This window comes from Onychostruthus taczanowskii, unplaced genomic scaffold, assembly GCF_017590055.1.
Source record: "Onychostruthus taczanowskii isolate IOZ18803 unplaced genomic scaffold, ASM1759005v1 scaffold58, whole genome shotgun sequence".
NCBI classification, from domain to species: Eukaryota; Metazoa; Chordata; class Aves; order Passeriformes; family Passeridae; genus Onychostruthus; species Onychostruthus taczanowskii.
The window spans coordinates 5822884-5842916 of record NW_024503457.1 but is presented as its reverse complement, the minus strand read 5'-3'; the positions used below and the strand labels follow the sequence as shown (position 1 = coordinate 5842916).

The 20033-nt window shown below is 37.3% G+C and overlaps 1 protein-coding gene across 1 annotated transcript in view; it reads left to right on the top strand.

Annotated features, from left to right (window-relative positions):
- The window catches only part of NCK2 (NCK adaptor protein 2), an 85749-nt gene that overhangs the window by 12702 nt on the left and 53014 nt on the right, over positions 1–20033 (top strand). The window contains exon 2 of the mRNA XM_041418156.1: positions 19095–19166. The gene's annotated coding sequence lies outside the window, so the exon portion shown is untranslated. The remainder of the gene's footprint in view (positions 1–19094; positions 19167–20033) is intronic.

Sequence of the window (20033 nt, the reverse complement as noted above, 5' to 3'; positions counted from 1 at the left end):
CCCAGTTATTGGCTGTGGAATGTGTTAGGGAGAGATCTCCTCTTCAGCCTAAATCTTAGCAGATGTGGGGATTTTCTTCACCTCTTGTACTACAGAGAACTCTTCTGCTTGCTTTAGTTACTGCATTGTCTTTTCAGCTCAACCCATGCATTTTTCTTGCTTTTCTAGGAATAGCCTCCCTAGATGGCAACACCAGTGACTGGCAGCTCTGTGCTTGTTATGCCTGGGGAAAAAGCCCTGGCTTTCTCAAAGCCCTCTGCCTCTATGAGCTGATGCACTCATCGTTAGGAAATGTGAGAGGCAGGTATATGGTAGTCTTGTCTCTGCATGGCTGAAATGCTCCTCAGCTGCAGCAGCTGTATGGATCCTGGTCTGGGATGAACTTGATGGATTAGTGTAGTGGAAGAGTGTCTGTGCTAAGTTACATACCCCAGTCAATGCTGCCGTGAGTTGTTTTAGGTGCTTGCAAATGTACTCTTCCCAGATATGGTTGAAATCCTCTTGATTTTCTTCTTTATTCATAGAAATGTTGCAGTAGGTCTGGATTGGACTCTGATAATAGAATCACCTGTATTTCCTTGCCGTTTTTTTCCAAGTCACCTCTGCATACTTGGATATATAGCACACATACGCTGTCTCCAAAACACCTATTTCTCCGGAGTACACACATGGGAAGTTTGTTACAGATTATAGCATCCACCCCTCTGGAGTAAGATTATTTTCTTGATTTCTGTGTGTGTTTGAAAACTTAGTATCACCCTAAAGCACTTCTTGTCAACAGTTACTACTTGCTGTTAATTTTCATCTTACGGGTAAAAAGATGTGTGTTAGGATAACTTAGTTTCAAGATGCAGTATGAGGTTTAAAGAGAGGAACTGTGTGTGCCTGCAGAAAGGGGAATGATTCTCTGTTTCTCTGTATCTGTGATTGCATCGTTGGAAGAAAAAAGCAAGGAGGAAAGTTGTTGTGGTCATGTAATGTTTACTTAATTTCTGAATTTTCTTTCTCAGAAAAGTAAATAATTTAATCAGAGATTGCAAATAGTGAAAATTAAACACCCCTGGAAAGTAGAAATAGTAGAAGGATGAATTAGTTGATTTCTACCTACAGCACAGGATTCGCTCATTTTGGCAACAGTAAGATGTTTAGTTCAGCTCCGCCAGTTTTTTTTGCAATCTCGCTCTAATTTGCTGAGTGTGGAGACTGTGTGATTATTTCAGCCAGCAGGAGAGCCTTATTTCTTTTGTCAGTTTTTTTTTTTTTTTTTTTTTAAATGTGTTTCCTAATTCTTTGGGGTTTTGTTTGGGAGGTTTTTGGGTTTTCTTGAGCGTTACTTCATCATGTGCACCATTAAACATTTTATGTAGGAATGAGAAGTAATTATTTCTTCTTCAGTTGATTCTCACTGGAATAGCCATAAAACCCTTGATCCTGATTCTCCACTGTTATGCAGCTTGTAATTCATTTACTTTGTGCTCCAAGTGCAATGTGTTTATATAAATCTACTATTGATGTTGATGTATCATTTCTACTTCAGTCTCACTTAAGGCAAGTGTAAATAACTTTACAGAGTTGCAAAACAGTAGGGAAATAAGCCTCCACAAGCTAAGGCATAAGATTTATTTTCTGGGGCAAATGAGGAGATTCTTTGAAGCCTGATCAAAGCCCAGGCTCTCCAGTTGTGCATAGTATAAAGCTGGTGGCATCTGAGCAGAATTTGTTGGCTTCAGGAGTTTTGGTTTTATTTTCTTTTCTTTCTTTCTTTCTTTTTTTTTTTTTTATTTTTTTTTATTGGGACTTTATATCTCTGGAACCCATATTCAACATATTTCTGGAAATGACAAGTGTATTGCCATATGGCATACCAGATTTCAAGCTACTCTGAGGTGCATGTGTGAATTTTAGAGTGCCTGGAAGAAATGAATGAAAACCACATTCTCAATTTTATCTATTGCTGAGCTCTGTAGGCAGAGGAATGGGAAGGCTTTGAAGTAAATTCTGCTGGAGGGGTTGTGTGCTTATTTCTGAGCCACCATCCTAATGCAGCAAGGTGTAGATGTAATTTATGTTTCAAAATATGCGCTAATTTCAGCAGGGCTGTCAGTTTATATGCTGCTGTGCTATTCTGGGAGACGGTAAGAAATACTGAGCATCTTTTTGCTACTGGCAACTGTTACCATTTTCATTCTTCGTTTCCAACCCTTTTTTATGCCTAAACCTCTTTTTCAGACTTTAATGTCTGAACTTAATTCTTAAGTATTGTTGAACTGTTATTTCTGTATATGGTCTGCATCCTTAAAAGGTTCTGTATTGATTATAGTTTGAGTAGATTTCTTAAGCTTTTGTTGGTTAGTAAAAGCTGAGGAAGCATTACTAAAGGTATTGGTACCAGGGTTGTTTTTCATTCTGGAGACTTTATGTAAACTTTTTAAATGCAGAAAAGATGTTTGGGGAAGATGTGTCAGGTTTTGGTTATAAAAAGCATCTCCTCTTTGTAGAGGGCAAGCTATTAAGGTAGTTCCTTATGATCAGTTGTATGACCAGCTTACACAGTTCTGTGAATTTTCTTCAGAATCAAAGACAATTAATTTTGAAGTTTTTTTAATGTAGAAAGGGGGAAGAAATGTACTTCTGAGTTAGCTAATTGGAGTGATTAATATTTTGCCACAATAGTTGCTTAGCTGGTAGAATTTGATAAAATGAATTATTTCTTGCTCTAACAATAACTGAATGTTCAAAGGGTAAATCTTGTTATGCTACTAAATAATTTCCCCCAAATTTTTCTTTTTAAAAATGTACCTTGATACAATAATTGTTCCTGATCACTTCCAACACACAGCCTCATGCTCTTTGATTTGTGTGAAACCCTAAGGCTTTTCACAAAATTCTGAGTTTCGTCCGTGTTAGGTCATCCCCACGATTCAGTTTAACTTGCTGTGTGCCAGTTCATTGCTGTTTCTGACACTGAATGAAAGAGTGTGTTGTGTGTTCCAGTTGTTTCAAAAAGATGATGCAAAGGAATGATCTTGCCGGGATGTAAAGCAGCAGTTTTACAGGTGTTTATAATTACCAGTGTTTCTGATGTTCTCACACACACGGTGGAAAAAGGTTTTCCTTCTTCCTAGAAAATAGTGATTGTTGGGTCTGTGTTATTTAATAAATCAGTTTGCTGAGGTTGGCTGTTGTGATGAGTTGAGAAGCAGGAAGCTGTTGTTCTTGCCAGGGGCAGCTGGAGGGCCAGGAGCTGCCCTTGGGATCTGTGTGTGTGCAATCCTCCACTGGCCCTTGGGACAGCCCTCCCTGGAAGGAGGTCACAGTCAGGAGCCTGAACAGACACAGAGTGGGGGGTTCCTAATGCTGGGAGCGTGTCCTCTTGGGTGACAGTGGGCAAGTATTGGAAAATTAATGGACTTTTCAAGGAGGAGAAAACTATATGCCTTCTTTATTTCAGAATGTTTTTTGACTTTGTTTTTTTTTCCCCCCGGTGTGTGATATGTTTTCAGATTATCTTCCTCTTTTTGACACAATGGGGTTTTTTTATAATTTAAGGTTTTTTCTTAGTACAAAATCTTAGTTCATATATGTATTCCACTTCTGCAGTACAGAGATCCCCACAATAGTAATAAGTCATTATTCTTTGCTTTTGAAATTCTGTGAAACCATATGTAGCACCCAGTATATATTGAGTGAAAATTTTTTATTTGAAATCAAGAATTAGGAATTTTTGAAATGTAATCTCTGTGTGAATTTGTTAGTTAGTCCTCTTTCTTTATGCAATTGTTTCAAAATTCTTCTTCCAACTCTTCTAGAAATTCTGTGTATATTCATATCTTTAAAAAAAACTAGGTAAGAAAGTCTTGGAAAAAATAAAAAAAAAAAGGAACATGTAGTCAGCCATCTGAAGAATCCCTGTATGCTGAACTTTTCATCATGTGTCTCTGACTTGGAGCAGAATTAGCAACAAACATCTCCTCAGTTCTTCCCTTTCTGAAAGACTGGCTTGAATTTGTTAGCATTTTGTTTTATCTTACATGATTAGACTTTAAGCTGTCAAATACAAAACCCTAGCTAAAACCTGAGCTCTTTTGGTGTAATGGTCATTGCAGTTGATATGTGTTTCCTTTATTATGTATAAATGTTCTTAAATGTATTATCTCTGAAATTTCAGTGTATCAAAACCAACGTTTGTTCCAAGGATATTGTTGGCCCACCCTTATTATCTGTGAAATTGTTCTGAATACTGTAATAATTGGGGGTTGTTTGTCATCTGGTGAAGTTAAAACGAAGCTCTGCATAGGTCTTCTGTATGTATTTTTCCTTCCGTGTCTGTGAAGGGAATTGCTAATTGCTTAAAACCTTTCTGCATCTCTTTCAGTGCTCCTCTAACATTTTGTCTGTTCTTGTCTTGTTTCTTTATCTTCTTTTTCACTGCTTGACCTTCTCATGTGAGTTATCTTTACTGGCCACTTACTAAAAGACTATATCTGCTGTCCATGTTCTTGTTTTGAAAACACTAGCAAAGAGCAATTCTGAAATAAAATTGTGATTGCATGCCCATGCAAGCTTTATTGCTTGGTAGGTATTGCAGATAATGGCACTAAGGACGATATGATAGCAAGTGTTAGAGATCAAAATGTAGCCCTGGTAGATTTGTAGTCTCGTTTATGTGTTGGTACTGTTTGGAGAAGCTCTGTAGACCTGAAGCGGAATTCTTGCTGCCCTTAGGCCATCAATTTACACATACTTCTGGTTCTGCAAATTTTCTTGGAAATGATAGATGTGTGTGGTTGGCTTGTTTTGTTTTGGGTTGGGTTTTTTAGTGAAAAATTGTTTCATAACATTTGGTGGTAATTAGCCTGAGTCAGTCATTTGAGATGGGCGGGATGTGGGGAAATCCTGCCCTGCTAAGAATTACAGAAATCTTGTGATTCTGATTTTTGAGGACCCCATGATCTCATTCCATTTTTTTGGTAAAGCTTTTGTATAGGTACACAAGATGCCATTCTAAGTTTGTGGATGTGTGTGTATTAGTCTAATGGCTTATTCTTTTATTTGACATTATAAATATGACTGATTAATATGTGCTAATAACTTTCCAAAGCTGGTGCTTAAGTCAGGATTATCTACCAGTGTAAGTTGTCTTCAAGTAGCAGGTCCACACAGTCCTCCTGCCTCTCTGCTCCAGGGAGAGTGCTGATAGGAAAGAGAACATTGAAAGGCTGGACAAAGAAACAGTACATCCTTCTTTGAGGTGATTCTTCCTTCATGCTTTATTCAAACAGGAGGCATTTTTGGCACGTGATAGTTTTGAGTTTGGTTCTCAGTTCCAAAGTGCTCATTTTGAGGCTCCCATTGGGTTGTATTCTGCAGAAAAGAGGAGCCATGTTTCTGTGGTGAAGCCAGCCAGTTTTTTTAGGTGGGAAAGCTAAAACTGACTTCTGACACACAAGCTAAGCAAAGTGTGTAACATTTATCCTTAGAGTTCATAATTGCGGCACTGTCTACTTCAAAAATTTGTTACATAGGTGTAGAAACACGTGCTAGAAATTTTGGTTGGTATGTCCTCTGTAGGGTTGCTCTTTTTTCTGTCTTCTGTTTCCTTTGTATCTCACAAAGTAAGATAGTAATATGTCTTTAATAAAAGTAAATTGCCCTGAGTTGCTTTGTTTCGGATATTTTTTGAAATGTTGAATATTGATTGACTCTTCTTGAGCTCATTAATGGCTGTCATCAGCAGGAAATATATGAATTCTGATAGAAAGAAATTTGTACATGTAAAGTTACTACAAGCTGGTAAAATATAAGGTGAGAATTTTTTTTTTTTTTTGCAAAAGAATGAATGAATGGTGTACCCCATTTATGATGTCAGAACCAGTACTAGCTGATGTATCATTCTTTTTATCCTTGATATTGTATTGTCATGGTGGGTTTATTTCTGATTCCTGGAGCATCACCAAAATTTTGAGTCCTGTTCACACAGCATGTCTGTTCCTGGGCTGATTTTTTTGTTTGTTTGTTTGTTTGCCACCATATGTCAAATGTGCTAAGAATGTGAAGCTTGTATTGCTTTCTTAAGGTACCTAGTGCTTCTCAAATTCAGTAGTGATAATTTGAGCACTTGATATGTTCACAGTGTGTAGGTAGGTTCTAGTTTTTAAAAGACTTAATTTTTACTGGGAACTGTCACTTTATATTTGTCAAGAAAAAACCACTTGTGGCATTTGTGATATTGCTGATTTAAATGAAAGGTTGCTATTACTGATTTTTTGGAGAAAAATTGTGTGTATGCTTTAGCAATTAACAGTGAGTTTTTGAGACTGTTGCTTTTAGGGTTCATGTCATAGACTTTGTGTTCTGAAGCACGTGGGATGCGTGTGCTCTTTTACAGTTTGAGATGTGTTACTTGCCTAAAGGATCTGTTCTTGTTACAGGATCCATATTTGCCATCATAGTCTACTGACAGGAATGATAAATTGCAAAAAACCAATATGATTAAAATCGTGCAGAAAGGAGAGGGAATTGTTCTGCCTCCTTTAAAGTTAACCAGAATTTTCCAAATTATTTAAGTATACAAGTGCAATTTAATGTTTTCAGATCTTTATTGGTTTTAAAAAACTCAGAGATTATATTTTTTTAGGCAAAAGAGTTTGGATCATGAAGCCAGTGTCTTCATATTTCTGTTAGTGAAGCTTCTGTTCCTGCAGGTCGATAAAGCCATTTTAAAGTGTATGCAGAAAACCCCATGGAAATACACCAGAAGAGCATATGTGATTGAATAATATGCATGGAAAAATGCCTCCACCTTTTGTTTCCTTTTGTCACAGAAAGAAAAAGAAAACAAACTCCAACCTCATTTTGTCTTTTAATCTTCCCTGCACTGAGAAGACTCTGGCCTGGATCTTCCCATTTTAATTGTGGATCGAAGTACCAACCTTGAAATTACTTAATTACTCTCCCTTCCCCCATCAGGATCCTCTCTCTCTCAGTCTGGAATTTATCTGTTTCTCAGGTTGTCAGTGGGCATGTAAAGGACAAAATTTAATAAAACTGTAACTAGAATTGTTTAATGAAATGACTGAAATATTTAGAAGTCTGTTCTTTGAGCCTTTCTGTACTAGAAGCAAAGTGTTTGGCATGTGTGTTTGAGAGTGGACAGCATATGTTTTCCTGGCTTTTGTTTTTTTAGCAATAGGTCATGTGTTTAAATGGCAGCATGACATTTTGATTTCTAGCCTGCATGAAGAAGATGATTTAGTCAGGTTAGCTATTGAGAAAGAGCTATTCAACAAGGCTCCTGTGTACTCTTCAGAGAGAGCTTTGACTATTGTGACTGCCTACTGCAAATGAGAGATTTTTTTATTTGTTTTCTTTTGGTTTTTTTGTTCCCAAAAGAAAGGACAGACCTGGCCATCTGTAAATGGGTAGTTGGATGAGCTTGGGAAATACTGTATGGAAAGAGGGAAATTATTATTATATATCCATAAATAAACTGCACTAAAGTGGTGAAGTATTCAGAGCTTCTGAAGGTTTTCTAAATTTACTTTGAAATATTTAGCAATGATAATTTTGAAAATCCAGATAGGAAAAGAGCTAATTTTTTTAATTTTCATCATCTTTTCAGTATCCTTCAGAGTGGTTTTGTATTAATCTCCCCTCCCTGTTTTCCAACATGAAGTAACCCTGTGTTAAAGGGTTCCTTACCCAGGAAATCTTGACAAAACAACAGAAAGAAAAAATATAACAGCCCCTAACAAACGAGAAAATGATAACCGGGATACCATTGGAGTAAATGTTGAATTCGCCTGGTGGTTGTTGTCATTGGTTACACACACTTTGAGTATTGGGATCAGGACAAATTCCTCTGCCACAAGCAGAAGGAACAGTTGTATGAGAACTATGAAATAGCAACTGTCTTCTTCAAGGGATGGTGGGAAGAAGAGGCTTTTCCCAAGTCTTTCTGAAAAGCCTGGTAGAGAAAGGTAGCTCTGAATTTTCTTTCTTGTAAATGAAATTTTATTAAGCTGTGATTGCCATCTATGTCATACTGTAAAGATGGTTGAAAAATGTGCTGATTCTCATTTCATTCAGTTTATTGTCATACCGTATGGGATTTAAATGAGACCTAATGGAGTAGTAATTGGATTTGATTGGATTTGCAGTGCCTGTGTGACATGAAGGAGGATTCATGGTACTGTGCTCAGTCTGTTGTAGAGAGCAAATGCAAAAATTAAATCTCATACAAAACTGGAAACAAATTGATTGAATATATCCTTAAAAAAAAAAAAAAGGGAAGTTGAGGAAAATTGTAGCTGAATCATCTCAAAGCCTAGTTCTAGGCTTTGTCAGAATGCTTCTGACAGGCTCATTAACTGCATTATTCAGTTGGGAGATATTTTCAATTAACTGTATATTTTCATATATATATTAACCGTATATTTTCAGTATATTAACTGTATATTGTATGTAAATACAATAAAGTTATTTTTAGTTTAGAAGTTTAGTTAAAATTACTATGTCTGATATTCTCTGTTATGCTTTAAGAGCAGAAAACATATGGGTTACTGATTTGAATTTGGTTCAAACTGGTAATATCCAAAATTCCTGCCTTCAAAGGGATGTCTGTGAATACCTCTGAAAAGGGGTTTTGAGACTAAGTGCCTTAAGAAAATGGTAGCTGCTCTTCATTGGCACTGCGTTTGAGTTAAAGCTGTTTTGAATTCTGGAGTGCAACCTGCATTTATGTATTAGGTGTTTCTTTGAATTTCTTTTTGAATTAGCTCTATACTCTAGAGTGTACCAGATTTTGACCAAGATAAGTGTCTTGTTTTCAGACTTTTTTGAATATTGCTAATGACTGTATTCAGGAAAAAAAACAGACAAAAACAAAAAATACACACCTCTAATTGTGTGAGTCCTGGTGTAAGAAGCACGGGCTTGGAATGTACAGTCCTAAACATAGCCACATTAATAATGAATGCTTTGCACTCTCCTGAATTTTGTGCTGTCTTGATACCAGAAACAAGCAATCAAGCACTTGCAAAATATATATATATATGTATAGTGAGTTATATCCTTACCACTGAAAATGTTCTGGACAGATCATGTTTAGAAACTTTGTCTAAACCAGTCTCCTATTTTTGATCATCATACTTGTATTTAAAGGTTTATTCATATATTCATAATAGAGATAAGGATTTCTAGGTAGAATTCATTTACTAACCAACATATATTGCTTCAGTTATTTGGCACACAGTTTCTTTCTTTTGTTTCATAGCAGTCTCTTGAATAGCAGCGTCATTTAAAAATCAGGTTAACTTACATTTTAATATGCCTGCAAAGAGAGAAAAAATATCCTTATTATTTCTTTGTTGAATTAAAATACTATTTCCCTTTCTTTTTGATCCTTATCTATTTTAAAACAACAAATAAACAGAATCTTGTTGCAGGGTTAGTAAATAGAATTTGCCACATAATTAGGCAGTAACGCATAGTTCCAAAGAAAAAGGGAAATCAGCAGTTAAAATTATTTAAGTAAAGCAGCAAGTAGTCATGCTCTTAAATTAAAATACCATTTGTCAATGAATACCATTTGTCAGAATGAGGGAGAATATTATTTTCTTCTGTGTAGACTTCAGGTAAATTTATTTTGTGCTTCTGGGAAGTTGATATGCTACATTACTGCTGTTACTCTTTTGTTGGAAAAAGAAGTTTTGGAAAAACCAAAATGGTAGTAGAGGATTGAGAGGTAAGCAGAAATCTTTGTAATTACTTGAGTCAATATGTCTTTTTTCAAAGAAGTGGACCTGGAAGCTATTATCTTGGGGGCAAATTTGGACAAGGTAATTGGCTTTGACCTTTTGCCAGATGTCTAACAGTTCCTTTTCCCCTCTCCCTTGCATCCAGATAAATGTCATGCCTTTAGGTTTTTGTTCCCTTGTTCTGGTTTCAAGAGTGGAGCTGCTTATGTAGCTAATCTGTGCTTAAAATTATTTCCACTTATAACCCCAGTAGGACTCTCTTTTGGGGTATTCAGACAGAATTGACATAATTGGATTTCTGCCCAGATACTGTATTTAGATAGCTTTGGAGATGTCATTAATTTGACAGCTGCCATAGGAAATCTTTGTTTTGACTATTGTTACAGGGCCTGCAATGTTTCTATTGCATTTTCATTTGTCTTCTGCCACTGAACTGCTGTGATTAAAATGAGTAGAATAAGACACCATCAAATGTGTACAAGACATGAAAGGGGAAAAATCAGTGCTAAAAACTTCAGAAGGTAGGCTGTTGCCAAATTTTATTTGGATGTGATGAGATTCTGGAATACCTAGTTATCTTCCAAACACCAGTAACAGCACAGCCTGTGGCTAGAGCTGCTGTGTGCTGTGACGGAACCAAAGCTGCATTAAGGCTTCTCTTGTTGCCAACCTAAAGCAAAATTTCTGTGTGTCTCAGGCAAAAACTGCTTCAGCTGCTTTTCTGATGGTTAACTTGGAAGAAAAAACAGGTTTTTGGGGGGACTGTGTTCTTAGGAAGTGGAGACCCTAGCAACTTTGCCATTATTTCCAAAAGACAACATGGCTCTAAGGATCTTTGTCCTGCATGGTGAAGATGGAGATTTTGGGGACTGCTGTTCTGCCATGTTATAAAAGAATGGTCACTGTACCACCTACCAAGCTGTAGAAGTGGCAGAAACACTTCAAAGTTCCATGTGTTTGCCTTCCAGTTCCCTTTGGCTCTTAGATGTGAACCTCTAGTTTGGTAGTTTTGTACTTGAAACTTGGGCAGGTTATTGCATCTTGAGCCTTGTTGTTTTTCATCAGTTACATCATTAGAGGACACTCAGAAAAACTTTATATCTGAAATACCAGTTTTTCACAGCCTTTGGTATACTAATAGACTGTGATAAAAATATCTTACTCCTTCCAAAGAAGATAATTTTCATCTGAGCATTACTGAGTACTAAAACCAGATATTATTTGAGCCTATTCTGGTGTCAGTAACGGGTTTTTTTGTTGAGTGCTCTCCCTTGGCTTCAATTTTACTATTGCGTTCATTCTCATTTAGTGTCTGATTATGTGAGTTCTTCAGCCCTGTGCTTTTTGGCATTGCAAATGAAATACTAAGTTTCAGTAAGCAGTAGATCTCTGCTCTTCTTGATGGTGGTGGTTTAGAGAGGTTTCTTCAACTTGCTCCCTCAGCTGAAGTCATCATAGATTTCTGCACCTGAGGGCCAGGAAGCCTGGACTTCTTTCTGCTGTCCTGTCCAAGTCAAGTGGCTCATTCATGCTGACAGTACTTCAGATGCAATTTGCCGTAACAGAATAAGGCAGAGCTTGCAAAATCTTCAGTGTCAGATACTCTGCTTGGACAGTAATGCCTAAAGCATCCTTATTCTTGGTGGCTGAGCATCTGGAGGAAGGATAAAACCCAGACACCCTCAGCAAACAGGCTCAGGTGTGGCGAACCATGGCTGCTGGTGATGGCAGCTTTTGCTGGGGAGTGCCCAAACTGTGCCTTGTTCTGTAAATTAACCACTTGCCACTTGGCAGTTTGAGTTATCAAGAAGTTTCTGACAGAGGTTTCCTTGAAGGCATCAGTCACAATCTGCTCTGTGCATTTCCTCTAGTTGTGTGTCTGCCCGATGGCTTCAAAGACAAACACCGACCTTGACCTATCCCTTTTAAAATCACCATTGTCATATATTTTGGTATATATATATATGTCATATATTTGGCACCAAAACAGTAGTGGCAGTATTCTTTTAAATTCAGACAGTGCTGTGTTGAATGTATGCACAGGGAAAATTTTCTTCAGACTAAGAAAGAATTAATAATTTACCAGAATAGAAACTCTAACAAGGATTTCACTCAGCCTTTAAGTTTGAATTGCCAGAAGGCTACATCTGCCTTACTTGGCTTTTTGTGGCCCCTGGTACAGTCCATTTTCTGTTGCATCTCACTGCAATGCAAATCATCTCAAACCGTAGAACTGTGAGATCTGTTTGTTTATTTTAAGAGTTAGTCATCTTAGCCATGAGTGGTGACCAGTTGTGTCTGCCTAGTCTCCTCTGGTAGCTAATTCATTGGATTATGTGGTTTTGAGTTCTTTAAAAGGCATCTGTGAATCTTTTTCCAATGGAGGTGTTAATTTTCAGTAATCTACATGTGCAGATTACTAGATTACTCTAAAGAGTATATTCACGTGCTGTTTGTAGTCATCTTCCCCAGTCCTGAAATCCATAGGTATTGAGTTAAAAGCTCTGACTCTACTGGAGAGTTTGGAAGAGCTGGCATAATTCAGTGGGTTGTATATGTCTTTGTCTTTAAAATGTTTTACATATAGATGCAATAGGAAAAACAGATTTGTGAAGGAGCTGCTTGGGGCTAGTAAGTTGCTAACCACTGGGGTCATCCTCAAAAATTCTGAGCTGATTTTATATTTAATGGAAAAGACTGTTGTCGTACAGTTTTTACAAACAAAGCATTAAATTATTGATAAGAAAAAGGCTGAAGCTCAAATGGAACCAGTTATTAAACTGTTTGTTTAAAGCACTAGTTTATAAAATTCTTACTGATGATAGATGCTGTTTCTAAAAATGGTATCTGTAATTTGAATAATAGAGCATCCTATTAAGGAAGCCAAAATAATTCTTATGCTCAAATCATGGCCCATGTAGCTCACTTAGTGAAGTATTACCTAAGGCTGAAGTCTAATCCTTTCTTTTCCCTAGAGACACTGTGAGACAGAGTTTAAGAACAGCCTTGGTACATACAGTTCAGTTTCTGCTTATCTATTGGCAGTTGTAATTGGCAATGCAGGTCTTTCCATGTACATTTGTAAGGGTTCTTGAAGTGGTTAGATCTGTCCCAAGCATGAATCAAGACCTTTGTTGCTTCTCCTATTTAGGAGTTTATGGGTTTTAGGGATACTTATCCATATCCTTACAGAGCCAGCTTGTAAACCCTTAAAAAAAGAAAATAAGAAAGGTTGCAAGCTCTGTTTTCTTACTGCAGATAAAGAAGAAAAAATAGGGGATTGGTATAAAATGGGGTTTGAGTACTTCACTTGTCGTTAATAGTTCTTGAATAGGAATGCTGAAAAAACCTGGAGCTGTGATGGTGGCACAGCACCTTTGTTGTGAGCTTCCTTCAGCTTGCAGAGTGACTGGTCACAGCTTGCACTTATTTTGGTGCTTGATTTCTGGTGTGAACAACAAATATATGGGGTTTTGGTCACGGGGTTTTTTTCTTTTGAGACTGAAATACGCCATATTGCATGTCTTCTCAAAGAGTTTTTGTCAGGGAAGCTTTCTGGCCACCCATTCATGATTTTTCAACCGTGCTTTATGGTTTTGTTTTTTTTTTTCTTTTTCTCATGTAGGGGCTGCCACAGAAGTTTGTAGCTCAGCATAATCAAATACGAATTAGATCATTATCAGCAGGTATCAAGATAGAAAATCCTACTTAATCCAGGAATTTTAAAAATTGCATATTACAATGAGTTTAGGTAGTAATTTGTTATCAGTATTTAGATTTTTTTAATAGGTCAGACTTTCGGGGGAGAGCTAGAGAATATAAAAAGCATGTGATTTCTCTTAAAATAATGTAAATTTGTACAATATATGTTGTAGAAATCTCAGCAGATGCATCCACTAACAGATGTATCTCTCCTCATTTCTTCCAGTTTAAAAGGATGCTAGTCATGCAAGTGATTGGAAAATATACATACAATAAACAGGAAGCTGGCAATGGCAGTTAGGTTTTGAAAGACAGTATTTATTTTAAATACTGTCTGATATTATTTAAAATACCAGCTACTTATATGTCATGAGTATATCAGGTGGTTGTGCAAATATATGTAAAAAATATTCTTGTTTTTGAAACATATGTGTACTCTGGAGAATATGCATTTTAGTGCAGGAGTTAAATGAGAATACAGGTCAGCATAGATTCTTTAATTGTGTGTGATTCAAGTGTGAGCCATGCATGTTTTCTCTAGCTGGATTTCTCTTCCTATTCCCCAGCAAGTATATGTTTATTTAACGAATAAAGAGTTGTTTGAAGGACCAGTGATACGTGTCTAACTGCTTTCTCTTCGATACAGACAGCATGGCCAGAGCTGCATCCAGGCAGGAGCACAGACATGATGCGCAACCTCTTGCCTGTGTGCTGTTCAGTAGAGACATGAATTTCTTAGGGTAACCTGTGCAACCTCTGGTGATGGCTCCAAACCTGTACTGCTTAAAAAAGGCCATTTAAACACGGAAATTTGTCTTTGTTTCAACAGCTAGTCCCATTTTTATAGCTGGCATACAAGCTCAAATCTTTCCCAGTGTTTTAAGTATCTCAGTCTTTTCTGCAAGCAAGGCAGTGAACCTATTCTTGTGCCTCATTTCACTTGCTTCCTCACTGTTAGGGAGCCACAATCTTAAGAGAAGAAAAGCTTAGTTGTATTGACTATATAGTATGAAAGAATTTAAACTCTTTTGTTTGTTTTTGAAATGTTCTACACATTGTAATGCAGTGTTTTAATTTGCTACCCTTTTGAAACCTGAAATATGATGTAAATTCACTTTTTCTTTTCTCCTTGTGTTTCATACCGACTCTGAAAGTGTATAACTATTTTAACATAGCCATTTTCTTAGCTGTAGAAGAAGGTAATATTAAGTGAGTTTTGAGACAATGTATATGTCTAGGAGGTTTAAAATACAAAGCATATACTAGAGTATTAAAAAACTTGTCAGGTTTCTTTTCCCTTTAAGCAAATGCAGGCATTGGGCTTTTGAGTGCTTAGGCTGATCTGTCTGCTGCTCCATGGAACTGGATTGTGCTTGCCCAATTGTCTGCATAGTTAAAATATTTTGAACATAGCGTATTTTAATGTAACTTCTTTTGAAATATCTGCCTAATGGAGAAGTCTTAATGGAATACTTTAATAGCCCAAAGTGGTTACCTGCAATTGCTCCAGTGTATTTCAGTCAATTACAAAGGAAGGCAATATTTAATGTTGGAGTGAAGCTAGATGGTGTAATGAACTGGCAGATTGCCAACTTGATCTTCTCCACAGGAGAATTTGTATTAATGTGATGCTTTTCATTTGTTCTCCAGAAGGTCACCAGTAATATGTCAATTGGTGTTAAAATTCCCACTCTGTGCAGTACAGGTTTATGGTCAGATCATTCTTGTGTATTAGCATATTAAGTATCAAAGAGATTATTTTAGCTATTTCATGTCAGAATTTAAATAGAAGGTGGTTGGGTATTGGGAAGAGAGCCTAAGAGAATTGTCATGGAAATTGTTGCTGTAAGATAAGAGTCTGGATTTTATCCATGGAGTTAAAGAAAATGGGGCACATTAGAGCTATTAGTGAAAGAAGGTGCTTAATAACTGTGGGTGTTTCTTATAATATAATCATTATAAGACCACTAATTTATTCTGTGAGGTAGTAACCTTTATAATAATGTTCTTACATTAGATGTTATTGATATTTACCTTCTGGTACTTGTTTGCGAGCATCAAGTTCAAACTTTTATTTCTGACTATTGACAGAGGCTTTTTACTGTGGAGCTTTTATAGTCCTTGTGTTTGGAAGACCTTGATTTAAAGAGCAAATGAGTGACTAAAGTTATTGTTGAAGACTAGATAAATTTGTCTTTTTGCTTTGTGTGTTTGTAATCCCATGTTCATCCAATTCCTATACTCTGCCATTCCTGTTCCTTCCGTAGTCTTCTGTTCCTCTGCTCTGGGCTCAAGGGAAGTGTAGGGTATGAAGAGGCTCATGAGTGCTAAGGAGCCGTGGCATTTTACATGCGGTGGGACTGACATTATTCCAGTAGTAGATGCACTGAGTGCGGTGTGGCAAATGGACATGGTGCTAAATGGTACAGAAGTGATGGGCACTGGGGATACCATGGGAGAGGACTGCCCACCTCTGTGCCTCCATTTGCTTTGCTGACTTCCAAAAAAAGTTGTTGACTTGATTTCCCGTTTTCCAGTGTTGTGCCAGTTTGTCTTTTGGGTGAACACTAAGTCCTGTGTGCTCAAAGCTTTTGAAGGGGATTGAAAATAATTCTGTATTCTCAAAATTTAACAATTCATTTCCCAGAATGGCTGTGCTATCAAATATTTCTTTATAGTCCTCGCTAGTAGGACATAGCAGAACCAGAAAACTCCTTGTGTGGTGCAAACTCTGCACTCTTGGGACTACCTGGGAGCAGGTAGTCCCAAGCCCTAACTGCTGTTACAATTTTTTGACTGTTGAGAAGAAAGGTCCTGAACTTCTGAAACTGAAGATTGTTTCAAGGAACATATTCTAAAGGAACATTTCAAGGAACATTTTAAATATAATTGAAATATTTGAGGTCTGGGTTTCCATCCTGAGTTTGTGTCACTTGGCAAATCACAGTGTTTTGGGCAAAGCTTTGGACTGTGGGGGTGTGTGATGGAAATTGGCTACTCCTCTGGGGAAGTGACTGTTAGTGTGACTTGTAGCAGAAAACTTCCTCTGGCTCTTCCAAAGCCAAGTGAAGATTTTTATCATGAGAAAAATAGAAAATGGGGTCACAATGCAACAGGATTGAACCTAAGGAGGACAGAGACCAGTCTGCATCTTGTGCTTGTGTATGTGTTAGGTTAACAGAGTTTTATTTCATTCTTAGTGTTGTTAGGAATTATGGTTTTTGTGCATCTTCTTCCTTTGACTATTTGCACTATCACCATTAACATTCCAAACTGCTTTCAATGTGTTTTAATTGAGCTGCCAAAATAAAACCATTCTTGCTCTACAGAAGGAAGTTAGCATTGTTATGTTGGGATAAACACATGACTCATTCTTTTCGTAGGCATTTAGCTGAAATTTGGACTCTTTCTTTTTCCAGCTGTACTTCTCTGTTTGACTAATAGATACAGGGCTCGTTTTTCAGGTATTGATGGTGAATAGTGCTGTTTTCCAGCTCACTTTCAAACATATGTTCTGTTTGCAAGTGTGCATTTGTGAAGGTGGAAACAATAATTGAGGGAGGTGTTGGGTTCTTCTTTAAGGAAAAGAAAAATACCCTAACAAAATCAGAGACTTGGTACAGCACTTCAGTGATAGATGGTAATGAGCAGTAGATGATTTGTGAGGTAGGACAAGGAAAGATAGTACTATTCATAAGATCTTGTACCAAAAAAATGAGGATTTTTTTTTTCTCTTTTTTACCTCTTAACGTTAAAAATGTCCTTGTATTATTGACAAGAGAAAAACACGTACTACAAAACATTCAGCCAGCAGGAAAATAGATCTGCTCTGCCTCAGGGTTATAATGTTTCTTCATTTATTAAAGCATCTGTCCCATTTGCTTGGTATCTATCCTGCAATTTCAATAGAGCAGTTTTCAGTGGAAACACAGTTAAGGTCTGTAATTGGTTCGAAAAATTGATACAGCCAAGTGTTGTTACCTGTGGTCTGAGTCTGCAGAACGCTGAAAACCCAGGTGGGGCAGCAGCTATTCTAGCCACCACCTGGGAGAGAAGGGATTTATCACCCTCCAGTCCCGTCTGCTTTCTGCTGTCACAGGCAAATCTTCATTCAGGTGGTGAACTGGATCAGGAGGCTCTTCTGTTGGAGTAACATTTCCTCATAATTTGCCATCCTGCATTATTCATTTATGTTTTTTAATCTTGGGTGTTTTTCAGTAGGGCTGACAACAGTTTGTCTCCCCTTGCAGTTGCTGGGGACCAAAGGGTGAGCTTCCAGGAGCTGAGGGTCAGGGAGTCTCGTGTTCTTTACCGCCTAACAATAGGTTTAGGTTTAAATGTTTGTCAAACTGTGACTTTAGTAGTTCTGGTATTCCACCTATTAATGAATGGGAGAGTAAATCTCACTTTGAAACATTTGTGTAGGGTATTTGTAATACCTTTGTCAATATATTTTAGTCTCCCCTCACTTTATCGTGCATGGGATCACTGGGTGACTTGCTCCTTTGAAGTTAATTTCTTCATAGGAGGCTTTTGTAGAGTCACAACTGCTTGGAATCTGTTCAGAAAAGACTTTGAACAGAAGCATTTGTGCATGAGTGGCCTGGGGTTGTGTAAGAGTTTTAACATGTCGTCCTTATGAGATAGAGTCTGCAGCACAAGGAGTTGCTGAGAAATTTTTTTTTCTTTTTGAATTGGATCTTAATGGGTTGACACGGCCTGAGTTTGTCAGACATCCTGTGCAGTTAGAAGGGTCATTAAAAAACAGAAACAAGTGTTTAAATACTTTGACCTCTCTTCTGAACAGTTACTTTTGCGGCTAGAAATACTTAACAGAACAGTGGAGGCTGGAGGGACCTCTGAACAAGCCATGCACGTTCTGCCAAGGCTGAGACTGCACCTGGGGCCGTGTTCAGTAGAATTTGAGACTCTCCCAGGAAGAATGCCCATCACTTCACAGGGTGTATGTGGATGTGCTTGGCCACCCTTTTGCCTTCTTTACATCCAGCCAGAATTTCACTGAATGTGGTTCTATGACCCTTTGACAAGCTTCACCACTGCTGTCAGAACACTCTATGTGATGATGGGTCACCATCTCTTGTGCCAGAAGGCTTCAAGCCACATGTGATCCATCTGAATTACACATCTCTATGTGTGTGAGGGCTTTCTGGATGGAAGTACTTCACTGCTCCACAAAACTCCTGGCTGTGCTTTTGTTGCTATATTTCTTTAACATGTGTAGAGACAATTTCTTTTTCTTAGAAAGTACTGTCAAGTTAAACTGACTAATACAAGAGTGAAGGAAACAGTAAATAATGGTGCTTTGTAAAATATAATCTTTCTAAAACTAGGCTGAATTTTTAATTCCATTTCTTGATTGATTTTTCTGTGTATTATGAAGGCTTAACTTGTGTGTAGTTTGGATTGTTTGGTGTTGAAATCACCTTGTGTTCATTGAGAGAACTTAAATATGAAGATGGGTCCTGTTTATGCTAAACAGGTAGATCAAGTTCAAGCCATTCTGCCTTCTCTTCAGCATCTCATAGGAGGTTTTGACAGCCTGAAAGCTAAATTACCTATTTGGAAGTGCTCTAAGTTTAGTGCTAGAACTAAAATATATGTTTGTTGTTTCAGGCGGCGGTGAATATAACTTTGTTGGAGAGTCCTGCCTTTCGCTGCCTGGATCATTTTAACAGTGTGTCAAAGGTGAGTGGTTCAAGTTCAGTGGTTATTTTTGTAACTTAAGACAACAAGTGAACTGGATATATTGCTTGGTTTTGGCTTTTATATAATATCAGTGTAGTTGTGATTTTTTGAAATTTTTAACTGCTGGATAAATGATTAAATAGTCTTTTTCTGTCAGTGATCTTGGGCAAATTAGTTCTAGTTCTTACATTCAGAAAAAAAAATCCAAGAAAAAGTGATAGGCTCAGTCTATTCATTGAGAACTAGCTATTGCTTCCACTGTTTTATGACTGCTGTCTCCTGTTACCTGCTGTTTTGACTTGGGATGTTTTCCCCTGGAGGTGCTGCCTGAAAGCACAACATGGTGGTGTGGGAAGTATGGAGGAGAAGCAGTCATCCATAAACCATGGTGGGGCAGGCTCTGTATTATTCTTTGGTTGAATTCTAAAAACTAAGTAATAGCTTTGAAAGTGTTGCAAGTATTGGGTGTAAAGAAGGTTTTTGTGTTTTCTGTGAGAGCAGAAGAGAATTGCATTCAGTGTATAGGGAGCTGACTCTGAAGACCTGAAATAATCTAATGAAGCTGATGTTCCTGTAGAACATCTTTTTGTGGTAGTGTTTGACTAGCTTTTTTTTTTGTTTTTTTTTTTTTTTTTTTAATTTGTGTACCCTATTGTCAGTTTCTAGTAGCTGTAGTTGGTTGCTGTGGCTTAGTAAGAATTTATTAACATTACTGCTGTACCAAAAAATAGAAGCAAAATGGCAGAACACTGCATAAGCATTCAGCAATGTAGTAGCGCAGCATGGAATCTTGTCTTTATTCAGTGCTTTACCATGTAGATTTGTTATTTCTCACGCAAATTCTCTGTTTAAAAATAATGTTGCCTT